The sequence below is a fragment of the Kogia breviceps genome, chromosome 5 (genome assembly GCF_026419965.1).
Source record: "Kogia breviceps isolate mKogBre1 chromosome 5, mKogBre1 haplotype 1, whole genome shotgun sequence".
Taxonomy (NCBI): Eukaryota; Metazoa; Chordata; class Mammalia; order Artiodactyla; family Physeteridae; genus Kogia; species Kogia breviceps.
In genome coordinates, this window is record NC_081314.1 from 118196946 (window position 1) to 118218096 (window position 21151).

At 35.0% G+C, this 21151-nt stretch overlaps 1 protein-coding gene and 1 pseudogene across 15 annotated transcripts in view; one reads left to right on the forward strand and one right to left on the reverse strand.

The window, feature by feature from the left end:
• Window positions 1-21151, forward strand: part of ROBO1 (roundabout guidance receptor 1) — a 1123100-nt gene that overhangs the window by 940181 nt on the left and 161768 nt on the right. The gene's annotated exons all lie outside the window — the stretch shown is intronic.
• LOC131756726 (large ribosomal subunit protein P1 pseudogene) lies at window positions 2922-3393 on the reverse strand (annotated as a pseudogene).

Sequence of the window (21151 nt, forward strand, 5' to 3'; positions counted from 1 at the left end):
TGAGCCATGGCCGCTGAGCCTGCGCGTCCGGAGCCTGTGCTCCGCAACGGGAGAGCCCACAACAGTGAGAGGCCCGCGTACTGTAAAAAAAAAAAAAAAAAAAAAAAAAAAAAAGCACAATCAGGGGTGTTGAAGGAGCCTGTGTCAGTGAAGAAGCTTAAACTTTAGTAGATTCAGGATAAATCCACTTGTGCAGATTGGTTTTTAAAGTTGCTGGCTTTCCCAAGGCAGAAATATCAAGAGTCAGAGCTTGAATTGCGATTGTGGAGATTTGGTTGTTTTGTTTTGTTTGAAGCGAAGGACTCTTTCTGGCATGCTGTGCTGCTCTTTTTATTAGATAATTCAGCAAATTGGCATGTATTCTAATATTAACCTACAGGGTAGGATCATAGACAACCATTCATACTATAATGATTCTTCTGATTTTGTGCCTCACTTAATAGTGTGCCTATAATGAAAGATTGTAGGAAGAAAAAGTGACAACAGGAAAATGGATAGTGGCAAGAAAATAGAGAACCATACCCTGCTGGTTATGTATTAGGCAGTTTTCTCCCCTTCGTTCTCGGTGGCAGAGCTTCAGTTTTGATCTGGTGTGTTCATCTCTCCACCATAAGACTTTATTAAGGAAGGACAGTCCTCTTACAAGCTCCAGGGTAAATCCTTTTTTGTACTATCCTACACTTCCTTGGCAATAATTGGTTTCATAAATGATGGTTGACCCCTTCCTTGACACTGAGATAGGAATAGAAGTCTGATGAGACTACTTCAAGAGGCTGAGATGGCATTTCCCTTTTCCTACTACCTCTTCATATCGTTTCTCCTTGTGAGAACTAGAATTACAGCTGCCATCTGTCACCCATAATGCGGAAGCAAACACAAGAGGTGAATGTTGGAGACTGGAAAGATGAAGAAACCTGGATCCATAAGGACATTGGTGACTGGAGAATGGGCTAGTTCTGGAGCTTCCTACTTCAGGACTTTTTGTTTGGTTAGATAATGCCCTATCCTTGTTGATTAATCCAATAGAGTAGGGAGCATTGACAATTTTGAGCTGAGTGTCCTTGCTGATACAAATGTTTAAAGCAATGGGCTGTGAATTTTAAGCTGCGTAGCAGAAATTGTAAATCTAGGAGAAGGATGCTCTGAAAAGAAAGATGGGGGTTGGAGTGGCATCTAAAACCTGGATGTTTTGATAGGTGTTAGTGTCCTGACACCAGGTGTAATAAGAGCAAGAAAACTAGAAAAGAAGGCTGTCAGAGATTTGAGAATTTATCTTTTAGAGTTCAAACAGCCTCCAGTTTATATCAGGGTACATGGTTTGTGGACAGTGGAGGACAAGGCTTACATGTGGAGGTTAAGTTCATTATAAAAGGTAAAAAAAAAAAAAAAAGCTAGGATTTTGCACGAGCCATCTATAGATGGTGAGCTACAACAAGATGTTGGTAGCCTTGGGGAAGGTGTGGGGAAGAATATATGGGATTGAACTATCCAAATCCTGATTCAACAGAGGTGGTAGCTGAAAGTGATGGTGTGATGGGATAGCTAGCTGTATGTACGAATGGCTTGAGCTATAAGGGGGTGAGGGTGGCTCTTGAGAGTGTGAGATCAATGCACTAAAAGTCTCAGTGAGCTTGAAAACGAAATGCTCGCACTCCGTCCTAGCCCTGAAAAACTGAGTGAGTGAGAACCTCCCAGTATTCTCTCAGGTTAACCAGATTTTATTGAAGACAAAAGGATAAAAGGCAGATCATTTATAATTTCCCAAAGGATATAGTGAAAACAAAATATAGGCAATTTTTGATTACGATGACAACTATCATTTATATTTTAAAGGCGTGGTTTATTTTTATTTGCATGTGAAATACTATCTGTGCTGCTCCAAATGTCGGTCACAAATCATTACCAAGAGTCAATCTAGGGCTTCCCTGGTGGCGCAGTGGTTGAGAGTCCGCCTGCCGAGGCAGAGGACATGGGTTCGTGCCCCGGTCCGGGAAGATCCCACATGCCGCGGAGCGGCTGGGCCCGTGAGCCATGGCCACTGAGCCTGCGCGTCCGGAGCCTGTGCTCCGCAATGGGAGAGGCCACAAGGGTGAGAGGCCCGCATACCGCAAAAAAAAAAAAAAAAAGAGTGAATCTACTTTTTTATTCCAAGGTGCTGAGAGATCATGGAAAAGCAGTTATTCTCATTCATTAAAAGATTAGTTCTTACTTGAACCCTAATTTCATTTGCAAATTTGAGCCAAAAGTTGAGGTGAAGTCTAAATTAATGCTTTTGAAATGAGAATGCTATTATCAATATCGTAGGTTTAACTTTTCTCTTTATTTTCGTCATTAAGTGATAACCTTGTTCTTATTCATTCTAGTACCCTGGGACACAAAACCAGTGATGACTTGTTGAACTTTAGTTACGTGTGGTCTAGTTCTCTAGATTTGCCAAGATCAGTCAACACTTATTAGAAATACATTTCGGCACTTCCTTCAGGCTTCCTAAATGTATTACTGAGTTTATTATTTTGGATAACAATACTGATCTTTCACATCTTAGTATTTGTATTTGGCTCAGCCCATACTGGATTAGTGAAATGAGTCCATTCATAATTCTTTTCCCCTAAGTGGTAGAGACATTTACCTATTCTCCTGAATATTATACCTAGTTGTGGCATTATTAAAATTTCATAGTGTGAAATCTTGTCTAATTCTCACTGGAATATATTTATAGAATGGTGAAATTGTAGAGTAACTTAGACATATCTTTTTCTAATTCCTCAATTAATTTTTAACATCTTATAAATTTAGGGTTTAGTTTTAGTTGTGTTGGTTTTGCCAGTTTGAATAAGAAGCCCTAACATTTTGTAATCATAGAACCAAATGCACTAAAACTTCAATTACTTGTTTTTTTTTTTTTTTTTTTTTAAGAGCTCAGCTTTTTATTGAACGTGCTACTAAAGAGGTTTAGTCAAAAAGACCCAAGCCCATGTCATCATCAGACTCTTCAGATTCTTCTTTCTTTGCTTCCACATTTTTCTCCTCAGCTGAGGCAGCAGTGGTGGAGGGGGCAGGACCTCCTGCTGGTGTAGCACCAGGTGCGGGGTTAGGTCCACCTGCCCCCACATTGCAGATGAGGCTCCCGATGTTGACATTGGCCAAAGGCTTTGCAAACAAGCCTGGCCAGAAAGGTTCAACATTTACACCGGCTGCTTTAATGAGAGCATTGATCTTATCCTCCGTGACCGTCACCTCATCGTCGTGCAGGATGAGGGCCGTGTAGATGCAGGCGAGCTCCGAGACGGAGACCATGGTGCGGGCGAGGGCTAGGCAGGGTCTGCCGGGCGCAGTGCTAATCGCCGGATGAAATGAGGGCCTCACCCCAACGCGGCCTTAGCTTCCTGGGAAGGACCAAGCACCTTAGCAGAAGCTGAGGAAAAGGACAATTACTTGTTTTTTTAAACAAAACAATAACACATCAAGAAATGGTAAACAATTAGATAATTTGGAATTCTTTCAGATTGTACCTGTGATAGAACTGTTTTCAGAAGAAATGAATGTGGTAAATGCCTTTTAGAAAATAAGCAATATAATTTGACTCAAAAGTGGAGAGCTGAATTTGAATGTCAGAGATCTAATTATTTTATTTGGCAACACTGAATGTTCCAGGTCCTATGGGTAACCTTTTGAATTCTACTTTTTTAACTTTTTCTGAAATCAGCATACATAAATATTAGTACACGAAAACAACACAGAAGTGATAGCTTGTATTAAATCAGATTTTTACTTACAGTAATGTGAAGCAGCAGACAAAATAAACTCCATCAAAGTGGAAGCAGTTATGGTTATTATGTACCCTGGATGAACTTATTTTCTCTAATAAATCAGTAACATCTTGCTTCCAAAAATCAGTATGGGATTGTTTAAAAAATTCTGATTTACTTCAACTAAATAAATGGTACTTGGATTTAACTGTATTAAATACTATTTTTTTCGTGTTCTATCCCAAGGAATCATTGAAGTACTTGCTGTCTTCATTTCAATTACTATAGTTAATTTTTAAGTACTAAATCATATAAATATAATAATTTTATGAATTGTCATATTATAACAAACTTGAAATATTGGTCTATTCCTACAGGATTGCTAATTTGTTTTTTAATAGGTTACTTAATGAAACAATCAAATCAGCATGTTTAATAATTTAGGCCAGTGATTCTCAAAGTCTGTTTTTTTAGCTAGCAGATTCTGTATCACCTGTGAGCTTATTAGAAATCAGATTCTAGATCCTATAGTACAGTTAACTGAATCACAAACCCTGAGCCAGGGTGCCGGCAATCTATATTTTATCAAGCCACTTAGGTGTTTCTGATGTGAGCTAAAGTTTGAGGGCTGCTAGTTTAGGAGTTTCAGCTCTGGAATTACACAAACCTCTAAGCTCAAATTCTGGCTTGTGCACTTATTAACTGTGTAACCTTGGGTGAGTTGCTTAACTTCTCTGAGAACTCAGATCTCACATTTTTTAAAATGGTAAAATGATAATACCTGTATCATGGGGATGCCATGATAATTAAACTAAATGCTCATATGAAATATGTAGCATCATCTTGAAACATACTAAGTATTCAATTTATGATTATTTTAAGAATAGTATCAAAAATAATTCTTGAAATTCACTGAAACTTGTTTTATAAAACACTGTTTCATTAATGTGTTTTTCCTATCAAAAATCAACATCATTATTGCTCATATTAAGCTAGGTTACATAATATGACCATAATAATGTCACTTTTCTAAGTTACATGCATATTAAACTTATGTGATAGAAACGACTATTAACTCTACTTTTCAAAAAAGGAAAAGGATAAGCAGTTTCCTTTATCTTAAGGATAGGAGGAAAAAAGCAGAGAAAAACAATGAGTAGTAGGTCACGGAGCCAATTCAGATCTGGAAGTTTGACCGTAGCACTTGTGCTCTTATCTGTTTCTTTCTACTGATTTTGTGTTTTTCAAAATAAAAGTAGTTCACATTCGTTTAATTTATGTACTCTTGTTGAATTGAGGGTTTTATAGTAAGAACTAGCAGTTTTCATTGGCACCTTTAAAAAGTACTGATTCTGGGCTTCCCTGGTGGCGCAGTGGTTGAGAGTCCGCCTGCCCATGCAGGGGACACGGGTTTGTGCCCCGGTCCGGGAGGATCCCACATGCCACGGAGCGGCTGGGCCCGTGAGCCATGGTCGCTGAGCCTGCGTGTCTGGAGCCTGTGCTCCGCAAATGGGAGACGCCACAACAGTGAGAGACCCCCGTACCACAAAAAAATAAAAATAAAATTAAAAGTACTGATTCTGATTTTGATTTACTTTTGAAAACCAAAGAGCCCTCTTTGTGAATTCTGAGAAACTAAGAAAGAAGTTAAATAAAATATCCATTATTGGAAGAGGGCATTTATATACTCATTAGGATTTGCAAAACAAAGCTAAATGAATGCAAGTACACAGAGAATAAATATACACTGTTACATTTATACTATGAAAACCTAAGGTGGATGGACATGGAAGTTATTAGGTATAAGAAATTGTTGGGGGCTTCCCTGGTGGCGCAGTGGTTGAGAGTCCACCTGCCGATGCAGGGCACACGGGTTCGTGCCCCGGTCCGGGAAGATCCCACATACCGCGAAGCGGCTGGGCCCGTGAGCCATGGCCGCTGAGTCTGCGCGTCCGGAGCCTGTGCTCCGCAACTGGAGAGGCCACAACAGTGACAGGCCCGCGTATAAAAAAAAAAAAAGAAAATAAAATAAATTGTTGGAATACTTGGAATCGGGTTAATTTCAAGCAATATTGTAAAAGAGAAGGTACTCATAAAGAATAAAGAATTTCCTTATTTATCTTCAAATAAGGAGGAATTGAATCATAGGCAGAATTTGTAAGATTTGTCTAATTGAGAAGCACAGAAGACAGGACTGTATGAAGAGTAGGAGTAAGGAGAAGGCAAAGACAGTTAAGAAAAGGTTATCAAATAAGCAACCCACAGTTGCACTTTGAGGGGAGTGAGGTAGTAGAAGTTCATTGGGGAAGGTAGTGCGTCGATGAGAGCTTGGAGCCTCACCGAGAGAGTATATCCAGTTTGAATGTGGTTGAGGTCTCCGTGCTGCACTGTTTTGACATTGAAAGGGAATAAATATGGAAATTAAAGAAAAGAACTTAGAAGGGTTTGTTAATTTTTTGAACTGATTAAAAGAATGAGAACTATACCCATAAAAGTGATTTATTGTAATGTGTTTATAATGTACCTGAAACACTTTAATATAGGATTATAATCTTAAAATTTATATCTTTGAAATTTATGCAAAAACCTGCAGTAACATCCCTGAGCACAGCTTGGCAAGTGACGTTCAAGCTGCATTTCAGACCCATTCACCCTCTTTGCTGGGTGTACTTGTACAGTGAATAACCTGCACAACTGTACATGGTGGTCCTGCTTATTAATTTTTATAGTATCATAGAATGGGAAGAAAATTTAGTAACTGTCCAGATGAATATGTTCACATTATAGACGAGAAAATGAAGCCCAAGGACAAGAAGAACTTTTTAAAGTTATTGAATAAGTAATTCTGATAGATGCCAATGTCTAATGGCATCTAGAATTATCCTATAAGAAATTAAGGCATAAAGACGATTTAATATTCAGGACAGTTTGTAACCTATGTAAAACAAGTTCTGTAAGAATATTTTTGCTACTATTTTTTGGACAAATCCAATATATATTTATTTCATTCCTTAGACCATTAGAACTTCAACCTTCTTTTTTTTTCCAGTTCACTTTTGATTGTTAAACTTTCCCAGATGAATTTCATGCATTGTTATTATCGTTTATTAATTCACAAGTGCATAGTAATCATCACTTCTATACCTTGAGTGTATTATGTTTCCTTAGACGCTTGATGTAAGTTTCCACACAGCTCAACATTTTGAATTAGAATTTTGAATTGATGCCTGTGTGAACTTAATGCCTGTGCTTGTAACCATTTGTCTATACTGGCTCCTTATGTATTTGATCATAAAACTAATTGTGGCTTACCATTATTAAGTGTTTTAGAATGTACCAGCAATGATATTTAGGCTTTACATGAGTAATCTCATTTAGTTATAACAATTAATAATTACTATTATTATCCCCATTCTACAGATGAGGAAATTGAGGTGTTGAATAGTAAATGGGTAGTTTGACCTGAATTCACTCTTAACCTCAGCTAACCTAAGCTACAACTCTTGTCTCTGTATGACAAATTATAAATATTTTGGTTATGATTGCTATATACTGATAGTGCTTACATGTGTTACCATATTTGAGGAGTTATAAACCTATCCTTTAAAATGTGATTTTTTTTTTTTTTTCTGATTAGGCACCATTCCCTAGCAATCACTCTTGATTTAGATGCTCAAAAACCTGAGTTAATTCAGAGCCACTTAATATTTTGTAGAGCCATAATAATGTTTTATATTTCTCAAGTCTCACTACATTTAAACAATGAGGAGCAATGTTTTATTCATAATTCTGTTCATAATTCTATTCATAATTCATAATTCTGTTCCTTGGACAGTGAAGTGTAATCCAGCATGATTTAATCTAGGGCCAGATATCCTGGTTCACCAAAAGAGAATCAGTTTGGTATGGTCTAAGGAGTGCAGTCTTTGGAGGTGTGATGTACACTGGTGGTTCAGTTATTAACTAGTTGTGTGACCTAAGGCGAGACATTTTACTTCTATAAATCTGTTTTTCCCTCTGTATAGTAATGTCTTCTAGTACTGTTATTCTATTAAGTCTGAATTTTTCCTGCAGTTAGAATATCACAAATGCTGTAGAACCTCAGAGTAAAATAGACATAATTTAATTTTGTATTAACATAGCATTATAGGCTCTTGAATTTCCTTTAGATTACTATTATGAACATAATTTATCATTGTGCAGTAGGTGTTTAGAGCTGCTATTAATAGTGAAGTCCTATTAAGAGAAAGAAAGCAGAATTAATTGTATGTGTAGATGAAATCCTGGTCTGTAGTAAATGTTGAGCTACTTTTGTTTATTTGTTTTAGTAATGGCTTTTTTTCTTCTGATTTTCCTTGTAACAAACAACATTCATTTTTAAAATTCATTATATTCATTTATTCAGAGATTAATTTTTTATTGTTATTTTTATAGTGCTTACATGAGTGTCTGGCACATAGTAGGCAATCAATCAACATTTATTGAAAAACTGAACGGTTTATAAGACATATATTAAGCCACTATTGTACACTTAGCTCAATGCCAAATATTGGGAAAGCATAAAGATGAATAAGTCAGCCTTTGTCCTTAAGGATCTCAGTATTTAATAGGAACAAACCAATATATATGATAATAATTGCAGTATAATGTGATAAATACGCTAGTAGACATTTAATTAATGCTGTCTAGAGGAATCTTGGAATATTTGAGAGAACTCTGTTTTGTCTTTGCAAATTAAATGGAGGTATATCAGGTAGAAAAGAAGGAAATTGACTACTGTAGACTGAGTAAAGTAAATGTGAACAGGGACATAGTATATTGGGATAATGGAGCAAATATTGCAGCATAGGATATGGGGATGGAAGAGTAGAAATGAGGCTAAAGAGCTTGAAGAGACATTGTGAAGGTGCCTGCGAGCCCTATTAAGAATTTTTACTTATTTTTTAATAGGTCATTTAGTTAAACTTTCTACTTGGAGTTAAACAAGGCAGCTTGGAGTCAATGGAGATTTTAAAACAAGGGAGTGACAGGGATCATATTTGGTGCTTCCAAAGGATAACTACAGTGGAATAATTCCTTGGCCCAAGAAGATGTGACGCTGGGTGAAAGGAGGCCCATTTGCACAGTGAGAGGTGGCGAGCTACAGAATTTACAGGGAAAGATTTCAGACTTTTCTGTTTTTACATGCCTGTTTAGTAACAAATATTTGCAAGTAAACTACAGTTGTGGTAAGAGTATTCACTGTGTACTACTATATACCGATGCTAAGTTATTATGTACATTTTTAAACATATGAAATTTTATTAAAAATTTAAGGATTAGATTTAACATACATATCAATAGAATTTCTATTAATATCCTATACCAATGGATTATTTTATGTAGACCTGGAATATTGCTCACTTACTTTAGATATTATTGGTTTAGAAGAGAGCGTCTCAACTTTGGCTGTGTATTGGAAATAGCAGGGTGTATTCTAGAACAATTACTTTTGAATCTCTGGATGTGGGACCCATACATTTGAATTTTTCTATCGCAGAGGATTCTAGTGTGAAGTCAAGGATAAGAACCATGTAAAGGGATTAGAAGAGTGATTTCAACCCTGAGCCCAGAGAAAACAGGAGAGAGGAATGGTAGTTATATTAGAATCACATAGGAAATTATTTCAAACTACATCTATTACCTTACTTTTCCAGAGACTTTGTGTAGCCATCTGGGGTTGTATTATATGCTTTGGGTTCATCTAGATTGAATTAAACTTAGATGGTTAATCTAGACAAACAAGCTGGCTAGGATGTGATTTAATATGTGAATTTGGAGTTGGAGAGAAGATGACTGGTTTGCAGGCAAAAATGTGGTAAGTTTGACTATGAATATGGAGCTGATACAGAGTAAGGATTCCATGTTGACTAGGACTTCTCAGCGTACTCATATACTGAGAGAAGAAATACTCAAGGAATAAAAGTGGTTATTGTTATTATTTTTTAAGACAAATGGTATTGGTGAAGACCGTGTGTATTTAGGATTCAATCATATGAGGCATCCAAGTGGTTATGTATGATGAAAGTGGTATTATTGATTTAGCACTTGGGAGAAAAATCTGGGCTAGGGTTATAGATACTGAAGCTTCCCACATACAGACAGTAGAGAACATTATATGGTTGAGTAATATTGAGTCAGGAAGAGTATTTAGCAAAAAAGGAAGAGAAGAAAGATAAAACCTTAAAAAGGACAACATACGGAGAAAAATTCATAAAGATCAAGGAAAACAGCTGCAGACAGGAAAGAAAAGCAGCAGAAATGAATGTGGTAGGCGAAAGTGAGAGTAGGGTACCAAGAAGAAGCGGTGGGCAACAAAAACAAATTCTGCAAAACAATCTAGTAGGATGAAACCTGAAAAAAGGCTATCTAATCAGGACAACTAAGAGATTTTGAAACTCTAAACTGAGAAGCGTTTCAATAGGATAAGGACAAAAGAAGCTTAGAATATGTGTCTCAACCTGAAGAATGTTTGGCAATGGAGGAAGGAATAAGATATGAAAATGCATTTAAGGAAAGTTTGAGGGGATGTTTTTATTTAATGGAGAGATGTGGTCATACATGCATATGGAGTAAAAAAAGTATTAAAGTAGAAAGACAAAAATGGCACAGTGGAAAAACAGAGCCCAGATTATTTTATATAGTTTTTTTTTTTTTTTCTAGCATCTAAGGCATTTTACATTTTGGAAATTGTGTCTTATTTTAATATGCTGCTGTAACATATGGCTGTGACATTTAATTGCAGTTAATGAGAAATCAATTATACATGTGAAAATAAATATTTTTATACAAAGTAAGCAAAAGTTTTTATTCTGACTTTTCTTTTAAATTAAGTACTGTTGAAAAGAAATCACTAAAGAGGAATAGATGTGTGCAATTAATTTCATGGGTGCATTTCTTATTTGGTTTCACCATAACATGACTTTCAAATACAAACAAATATAAAGAATGTTGGTTAAAATTATATCTATTCATTTAAATAATAATAGTAGTAAGAATAATGTAGTACCAGATGACATCTGTTGTGTATATGCACTGGGGAAAATTGTGACGCAACCTAAATATGTCTTCATGAGCCTTCCATTTCTTCTCTTTTAGTGTGTCTTTTGAGCCACATTTTAAAATCCTTCTCAATTTGACATTGCTGTGTGCTTTTTCTTGAACCTTGCCATCCTTTCATTAGAAGTTAATGTTTCTTAGTAGAATCAGTTAGGAGAGCTTTTTTTTTTTTTTTTTTTTTTTTTTTTTGTGGTACGCGGGCCTCTCACTGTTGTGGCCTCTCCCGTTGCGGAGCACAGGCTCCGGACGCGCAGGCTCAGCGGCCATGGCTCACGGGCCCAGCCGCTCCACGGTATGTGGGATCTTCCCGGACCAGGGCATGAACCCGTGTCTCCTGCATCGGCAGGCGGACTCTCAACCACTGCGCCACCAGGGAAGCCCAGGAGAGCTTTTTTATATAAAGATGTTACTGATGCTGTTTTAATTAATAGCTGAGGGTAACTACATAGTTTATCTATATTCTAATCGGGTTAGCACATACCAGGAGTTTGGTTCTTAACTTTCCATAATCCATAAACAAATGTTATTGTCCACCAAAAAACAGTCAACCCGTTAGGGTCTAGTTCAATGTAACCAGTCTCCCAATGGGATTAATAATAATAGTAATTATCCTAGAAATAGAATTCACTATTATATTACTATTAACCACATTAATATTTACCATAATATCTAGCTGGTATTTGTAGCTATCATTCAGTTCATTGGGCACTATTTTAATGTGTCACATATAGTAACTTATTTAATCCTTACAATTCTCTGATAGTTTTTATTATCAATCTTAATATCAATCTATTTCATTCTTCTTCTTTTATATATGAAGAAATTCAAGCATGAAATACTTAAGCAGCTTGTCCAAAGTCATATACTAAGTAAGCAGCCGAGCCAAGTTTCTTACCCAGGCAGTCTGGCTCCACAGTCTCTGCTCTTAAACACTGTTCTATCCAGATTTATACAGTCTAGTTTAATATAAATAAATTTGCAAAGGAAAATACCAATGTCAGTAGGTGAGTGTATTTTTTGCCAGTTATAGCCAAAGGTTTATTTCTTGTTGTTTATAGAGTCGTATTAAGGGCCGCCAAGGGCTAATTCCTCATGGAAACACTATTAAAGGATTTCTTCACACAGAAGAGTGCCTGATGGGGGATATGAGGTTCATTCATTCAGTCATTCATTGTATGGTACTTATTAAGTGGCTACTATGTTCTCGATGCTACTCTATGTGCTGTGGACCAAAGCTTTCTTGGGGCATGAGACAGGTGGGGAAAAGAGACAATTAAAAAAATAGATATAACACGCTATAATATAGTACAGTGTAATAACATATAACCGTAGGACAAGATTCTGATTCCATAAGTGTGTCTTAAATTCAGAAGAGTAGATTGAACTTAAATGGAGAGTGCTGTGCTCCATACTTGTCTCCTCTGTCAATCCGGTGAAATGAGATGCTAGCTCTCAACCATCGAGAAAGCTGTTGGAGCAGTCTGTGCACAGACCTCAGCAGAAATGGGTTAAAACAATAGCTAAGGAGGCTAAGAAAAAAAAAACGCTTTTCAATAGTAGTCCAAAAATGATTCCCAGACAATAATTTTGCAGTAAACAACAGGGCAAAAGTGGGTCCAGAGGACTAAACTATAGGGAAGTAGTGTGAAAGCACACCAGCAAAAACTAGGTGAGCTTGTTAGAAAAGTTCTGAATGCTTTGAAGCTGGGATAGCCTGTATTTTGTTCTCAGCAAGTTAAAGAACAATCTTTGCACATATTTAAAGGAAGATACTGTTGCTACTTTTCATGTAACTTTGCCTCCTTGTACAGAGTACTAACTACATTATTAGGTGTTGAGTGAAGTGCTAATTCAAAAACCGTAACTTCAGTCCTGTAGTACATGATTTAGTAGTCTCACCTGTCTCATTTTATTTTAATTATTTTACTTATACTTTAGAAATATGAATGGGTGTCTTTATAGAAAAGTGTAAAATAAAATAATAATCTGGGCTCAGTTTGTTTTTCCATTGTGCCATTTTTGTCTTTCTACTTTAATACTTTTTCTACTCCATAGAAAAGTATAAATAGAGCAAAATGTATTATATAAACAGAACTCAGCATGGAAAAGAACATTTTTCCCCTTATTTTGGTCATCTGAAAAATGAACATCTGTACCTTCATACTTGATGCAATTTTCTACCCTAGCAATTACTCACATGAGCTAGTGGGATATAATTGTCCAAGATTTGTGTTCATCTGTGCAATTTAGTGGAAAAACTTCTTTTAGGTTAAGCTGGCCAAAAGATAGAATTTTATTGGATGGTTTACCAGTTAATCAGCTTTGTTTTTTGATGGCTACAAGTTGGCATCCTGCATGAAGGGATATGTTCACATAATGGATTTCTTCTAAGTGTATGATACATAAAAATCAGAAATCTCAAATACTAAATGTAGGAAAATTGGAAAACATCCAGTCCAGTAAATTAAAATTATAAGTAAAGTTTAAGCTTCATGATTTGCTTTGAAGAGTATTTTCAAATTACCAGTGGATAGTGACTAAATATATGTCTGGTAGAAATTTATTAAAGGGTAAATACGGAATACATTTTCAAGTCATTAATACTTTGCAAGGCGAATAGAAGGTCGTTTCTGAATGTTTTTGCCTTTACAGAGTAAATGTTTTTGCCTATATAGAGACACTTTGGAGACTGTTGGTATTAGTGGTTGTTGTTTATAAACTTTTATTGAGCAGGGAGCAAAATGTGGACTGCATATTCCTTTTCTTATTCATTTTATAAAAACTAATGCTTAGGGGCTTCCCTGGTGGCGCAGTGGTTGGGAGTCCGCCTGCCGATGCAGGGGACGCAGGTTCGTGCCCCGGTCCGGGAGGATCCCACATGCCGCGGAGCGGCTGGGCCCGTGAGCCATGGCCACTGAGCCTGCGCTTCCGGAGCCTGCGCTCCGCAACGGGAGAGGCCACAACAGTGAGAGGCCCGCGTACCACAAAAAAAAAAAAAAATTTAAAAAAAAAAAAAAAAAAAACTAATGCTTATCAGGTTATAGAAGTTAAAGTGTGCTTCCTCTGATACTTTCAAGTGATAGATTATCATATTTTTAATTGAAGTATAGTTGATTTACAATATTGTGTTAGGTTCAACAAAGTGATTCAGTTATATGTATATGTATGTATATATCTATACTCTTTTAAAATTCTTTTCCATTATAGTTTATTACAAGATATTAATGTAGTTCTCTGTGCTATACAGTAAATCCTTATTGTTTATTATCATTTTTTATTAAAGATTGTTTTAGCAAGTATCTTTGTTGCAATAAAGCGTAAAACATTTAAAGGAGTTTTTTTATTTTTATTTATTTTTAAAATTTTTTTATTTTTTAAAGGAGTTTTTTATTTAAGCTTAGCTTAAAGGATCATTGTGACCCTTGAAAATACTAAAGATGGTGGGAATATTTAAATTGTGTAATTACTTTTGATTGTTGCTGTTTTTATGATTCAGTTTCAGAGCTGAACTAAATGATAGTGAACAGATAAATGGAAAGGACTTGGCTGTGGAATTTGACACACCTGTGTTCAGTGGAGCAGAGGGAGGTCAGAGGGTCCTTATTCTACCTGCCATTTCTCAAGTTCCTTCATCTTAAAATATTCAGTGTGCCATTCGGGGGTAGTGTGTTCTGAACACTGTTGTGTGTATTAAAGATAGCAACCAACATTTTTGTGCACCCATTGTGTCAGATACAGTTTCCTAAGGATGAGTAGACAGAGAAGACATAACTAATGAAAAGGGATGCTTTGGGGATTATCTAGTACACCATGCTGAGTGTAGTGTAAACCCACCCATCATGAATTTTTTCCTTTCCTGTCCAAATCTGTAAGTCAGAAAATCATAGAATTCAGCTCCATAAAATATTTTTTTACCATTTTATTTTGAACCGTATTTTTTAGAGATGTTTAGATATTTATCAAAATCTAAGTATATTTATGATATGGATTTTTTCATCCCTCTGGGATAACAGTTTAATTTCATCATTTTAAGAAAAAAATGAGTAGAATGAATAAACATCTATATACTGATGTAAGAAATTTGAACTAAATTTGCCTCCTAAGCTTTTTTTTTTTTAAACAAAGAAAAAGAACACAATGTAAAAAGTGCATATTGGGAAAACAAAGCATCCCTCCTGTGGTGTTACACTGATTTAGTGAGTAAGAACCCTGATTTTAGAATTAAACTGATATGGTGTGTATCCTGGTTTTTGTACATCTATACCTCTTAGTTTTATCACCAATAAGTTGTGATAATAATAGTATTAAACTCATATGGTTCTGGTGGGAATTAATGAAATTAATGTATACCAAAATTTTAGCCCAGTTCCTAGCACAGCATAAAATACTCATTAAATGTTAGTGTTTTTATTTAACACACACATACACACACACACACCTTCCACCTAATATTGAATGTGTTAAATATTAGTTGTGGGCTTCCCTGGTGGCGCAGCGGTTGGGAGTCCGCCTGCCGATGCAGGGAACGCGGGTTCGTGCCCCGGTCCGGGAGGGTCCCACATGCCGCGGAGCGCCTGGGCCCGTGAGCCATGGCCGCTGGGCCTGCGCGTCCGGAGCCTGTGCTCCGCAAGGGGAGAGGCCACAACGGTGAGAGGCCCGCGTACTGCAAAAAAAAAAAAAAAAAAAAAAAAAAAAAATTAATTGTATTTGGTTATTATCATATGGTACTATTTTTGATATACTTTGGGAATATCTAATATGAAGCCTGATTCTTGTCCTCAACGTTTTAACAGAGCTTAGTGTTTAAAAGTATGGGATTTGACACAAGACTGACCTAGGATGGGATCCTGATTACCCCATATAGTAAGCAAAACATCAGTTTCTTCATTTGTAAAATAGTGAAAACTTTTCATCAGCCTTTGTGAGGATCAAATGAGATTCAGTTCTTAATTCAAAGCCTTGCACATATAAAATGCCAGATTTTTAGCTATTTGTAGTAGAGGGATGAGAAATGATATCATGTGTACTTATGCAATATATGAAATAAGATGCATTTAGTACAATGTTTTTCTCTTATAAAAACAATATAGGTTCACTATATTAGAAAAATCAGACACAAATGTACAAAGGCAAAGATTAAAAAATCATAATCTCATGACTCAGAAATGACTACTCTTAATAGTTTATCTTCTCTTTATGCCTCTGCTTTCTACATATATGCATATATATTTATGTTTTTTGCAAAACTAGAAACATATTTTATATCGTCCATTCCCAAAGTATATTACTAAGGATTTTATTTTAGAAAGAGGGCACTGATGTTCCTCAAGTAATTTATAAAACTTCATGAAGTAAAGTTGGCATGGTGAAATGTGTTTGGAAAATACTAGGGCAACAAAGTTAAATGAGTTTCTTTTTATTGTAGGACTTCACAGTACTATTAATATGCTAATGAATGTTGTAATTTTCCAAAGGTTGGCTATAATATAACATTTTCCAAACATAAATGTCTTACTTTTTGAAACAAATACATATTAGGATCACTTTGAACTAGTGTTTTATAGAGCATACTTTCGGAAACTTAGTCATACCTATTTTTATATGCTTACTTTTTTCAATTAACATTTTATCTTGAGCATTTTATTACTTTGCTTTAAAAAGAACATTATATTTAATGTCTGTGTAATAGTCCCTTATAATGAGGTGCCTATTTTTAATACCAAGTCCAAAATTTCTCGTTACAATGAGTAATGTGGGTATTGAAAGTTTGAAATTCAAAAAGAGCAAAGCTAACGCAGCCTAAAAAAGCTTTAGGGAGGTACGTATGAACTGGGGGTGAGCAGGTGCTGCAGAAAAATATCGAGCCAAAGAGATGTCATGTGAAGCCATTTTTATATTCCTCTAGGAGGAATTGTTTCAAATAATTTCATGGCTGCCTGTCACTCTGAAGCAGATTCTGTTCTTTCCTACATAAATGATATTCCGACTGCTACATGCCTTTTTCCTTTGTTCAAGATCATTTTGAAAGGCTAATTTTTAAACAAAATTATCTCAACTAGGAAGTTACAAGGAGGAGGTTAGGAAAATTTATTCAGGCAGGCATTTTAATCAAAGAGATATTTGTTAGAAATACAGTTAAAAGTGTAGTTGCCAAGTCATACAAATAGTAACTTTTTTTCCCTTTGAGCTCTAGCCCAAGGCTTTGGAAATGAGTTATAAATGTAAATAAATACAAATCAATAGGAGTTCTGTTTTTATTTTTTCACTGGGAATTTCTGTACAATTTGAGAGCAACTTGCTGCAAGTTCAGCAGATGATTAAGTTTAACCTTGATCCTGAGCCAGCAAGATTGGCTTACTTTCTATCAGCAAGGGATGTAAATTTACTTGGACACATTTTAATTGGCATTTATGCAACATGTACACACAGATGCTGAATTCATTGAGAAATCCTGAGTGCCATCTGTTTAACTAGCTTTGCCCTCTATTAAAGTACATGATAAAATGAGACTGGAAATCTTTGCTCTTATATTTGTCTTATACTATATGGCATTTCCAAAGACCACCTTATTAGTGAGATACTCTGTTAGATAGTAATGCTTACTAGCATAATCTAAAAATATACTTTATTTTCTCTTTCCCTCTATAAGGACTCTTTAAGACAGTTTTTCTTCTACTTTTCCCTTAGTAAAAAGATTATGAAGTAGCTTTTTTAAGTTAAAAAATACATATTTTTGTAGTTTAAGGTAATTTTCTTAGTAAAAACACTAAGACTGCTGTATATATAGAATTATAAGTACTTTTTATCACTTATCTTCATAATAAATGTAATGTTTCTAAATTTTAAATGATTTTTAAAATAATCACTTTTATTCCCCCTGTAAAGTTTGACGTACAGGTGAACTTTTTAAGATCAGTCCTCTCTTCCACATGTAATCAAAATGCTAGATTGGACCCAGTTCCAAATGAAAGAGCTATTTGCCTTCCCTGAAAGATTTGGGGTAGGCAACAACAATATCCCATCATATCTACATATACAGAACTTGAAGGAAGGGCTGAAATTATTATAAAAATTAATGGGGAAGTGTTCCTCTTTAATCATGCAGTACCTTAATATGCATTTGAAAAAAATCCAAAATATACATTGATTCATTGATGAGGTGTTAAGATTGGAATCAAATTACAACCATACTTTCGTGATATATTAAGTCTTTTACTTAAAAAAAACCCACTCAAACCCTCAATTGTTTTTTGTACATTTTCCTATTAAACTAAAGTAAGTATGCAGTCTTAGGAGAGCTGTCACTTTTTATAGCTGTCATGATGACAGAATGAACCACTTATTTTATCAGTATAGGTGTTATATCTCTGTGACAGGTGGAGATTATGATGACCTTGTCTTCAACCTAAATTCATGAGCCTAAGAATGAAATTCCTAAGCTTGAAGGTTTTCAAAACTGAAAGTAAACTATTAGATATAGTACCACATTTTTAAATGGTTGTTATAGGAGTGGGTTTAGTTAATTTCTTCATGTGGTTAATGCTTATTACAGTGATATTACTTAGTATATTAATATAATTCTCTCCTTATTGTTGGTTTTCTGAGACTGAGCTAGCAAGAAAACTACAAAATAAGCAACCCCTCCCCAGTGAACCACCTTGAGCAAATCTTGTGACTGACAAGGACTTTCAATTAAAGCCCCAGTTAAAGCTGCTTCAGAAATACTCTAAATTCCATCTCAAATTAAAAATTTTTTTTTTTTTTTGCAATTAGAAGCTCGTTGTTATCTTTGGATTCTGTTCTAGTTGTCAGTAGATAATGATAGTCTAATTGGAAGTCAATGGGCTTTCTTAATCTATTTGGGTTGTAATAGCATTAAACCTTGCTGAACTCAGTTTTCCCATCTGTAAAATGAAGCAGACGTGGGCTAAAAAGATCACTAAGTTCCTTTTAATTAAAACAGTCTATAATTCAAAACAATAAACATGTGAAATAAGATCACAGAGTATAGAGTGGGCTGCTTATCTTTTATCTCTCTCCTGCCTCCAAAGTATAAAACTTTAAAATGTTTCACTAAATCCTTCTCTGGTGAATTCAGTTGAAAATCTGTTAGAATTTTTCCTTTGCATTTAAGATGAAGCAGAGTCATCTATTGAAAATCCACATTCATTTCCAGCAACATGGTTGGATCTTGAGCACATTATGCTAAGTGAGACAAGTCAGACAGAAAAAGACAAGTACTGTGCGATATCATTTATATGTAAAATCTAAAAAAGTCAAATTCATAAAAAACAGAGTAAGATTCTGGTTACCAGGGGTTGGGGGGTAGGGGATAAAATTGATGTTGTTTAATGGTACAAACTTGCAATGAGCAGTAAATAAGCCATATTGATGTAATGCACAGTGTAATGAATAGAGCAACAATGTTGTACTATAATTATGTAATGTGAAATATGGCTACCTTGGCAGTCATATTACAATATATTAAATGTATCAAAGTAGCATGTTGTACACATTAAATTTACACAATGTTATATGTCAATATATTCAATTTAAAAAGTAAAGAATTCCACAGAGGAGAAAAAAAAATCCACAAATCCACATTCAACTTCTATTTATTTGTAGCTTCTAACTAAAATTAAATCTTTTAGTGCATAATTATCTCTTACATCTCCACCCTATAAAACTTTTACTTCATATACTAACCTTAACTGATTAAACTACTCACACTGTCTATGTTGGTTTCAAATTCCTTTATGTACAGACTTCCAGTCTTTGAAGCCTAAGTTAAGAAGTGGGAAATGGGTTGGCAGGTATGAAATGCAATAGGAGCTGAAGAAGGAAGTGGGAAGGGAGGGTTGACTGAGGAGTTCCCCTGGAGTCAAGTCCAACAGGGGGTTTCAACATTGGCAGCATCATAGATGGAGACAGTTTTTCAAAAGCTCCCAGTAGTAGGAACTCAAATGTTTGTTGACTGAAATAAAATAAAAAACGAATAAACAAAAAGGTAGGCATTCAGTTAGGTGGAGTTGGAAGATGAAGAGCCGGTAGCATTATTTTGTAAAGTCTGTTTGTAGGCTTGTGTTAGCACACTTCATGGTGAATACATGGCTAAAAGTTACAGTTGCTTCAAAAAATATTTCAGTTTTGCACATGTCAATCCCAAGCTCCCTAACTTGATGATAACCTGAAAGATTAAGGTATAAATTTCTTTTTTACGGTAAAGATGATAAACTATCACATATGTTATTTAAATTGGAGGCAGTGTTCATGGATTAAAATATTATGAACAGCTTCAGAGTACGAAGGTGCTTGCTCTGAATGTTTTCAAGTAGTTTCATTTTCTAGCCATTAGGGTACAAAATCAAAAACCTACAAGAAATTTCTTTGTTTTTTTTTTTTTTTTAATGTTTTTACTTTTATTTGTTATTTTGCTACCAACACTGAATTTATGTGACCATGTAATGCAGATAGGCTATTTTAATTGCCAATCTTGACTTTGAGCCAGCTCTTATCCTTGTTAGAAATGTGGTAATATGTTTCTTTCAAGTGTTACTTAGATCAATTAATTATGGTTGTAGGAGCTGTCAATTATTTACAGTATTTGGGAGTAAAATCATGTCTCTTGTGTCACTTATCATATTGCAGGGTGCTTATTTCATCTTCTTCTTCTATATTTAATTACCTTTTTCAACATGTCTACGATTCCCTCAAATCCTGGAACATTGTATAATTACTGGTTGTGTTTTTTCTTTTCTGGTTATGATGCTTTGAAATGCCTTTCTTTGATTCTTTTGTTTCTAAGCAAAGAGGAATAGTGTGATTTTTATTATTTAAATGTTAATAGTTTGATTAGTAAAGACAATAAAGTTAGTAATTCTTAAAATGTTATACTTTCAATCAGAAACGTTAAACCTAGCTGATTTTTCCTTATATGAAATGTTGGTCATGACCTTTATTTTTTTGAAGTTAAAGAAGAAATTGGTATGCATAACTCAAGTAAAGACTTTTCTCTCTAGTTCTTCCCCTGAGAACACAAAAGAAAAAATTAATTTGATTTAATTTAGCACATCATTTGTTTAGTGACATTGGAACATTAAATGATATATATCACAGATTATTATATGTTCACATAAACTTCTCTTTTAAAACAGTGAATTTGAAAATGTTTAACCAAATAAAATAGCAAGTAAAAATATTATTGAGAGTAGGAACAATGTGATTTTTTAAAGTTGATTTATTTTTTAAATTAATTTTTATTGGAGTATAGTTGCATTACAATGTTGTGTTAGTTTCTTGCTGTA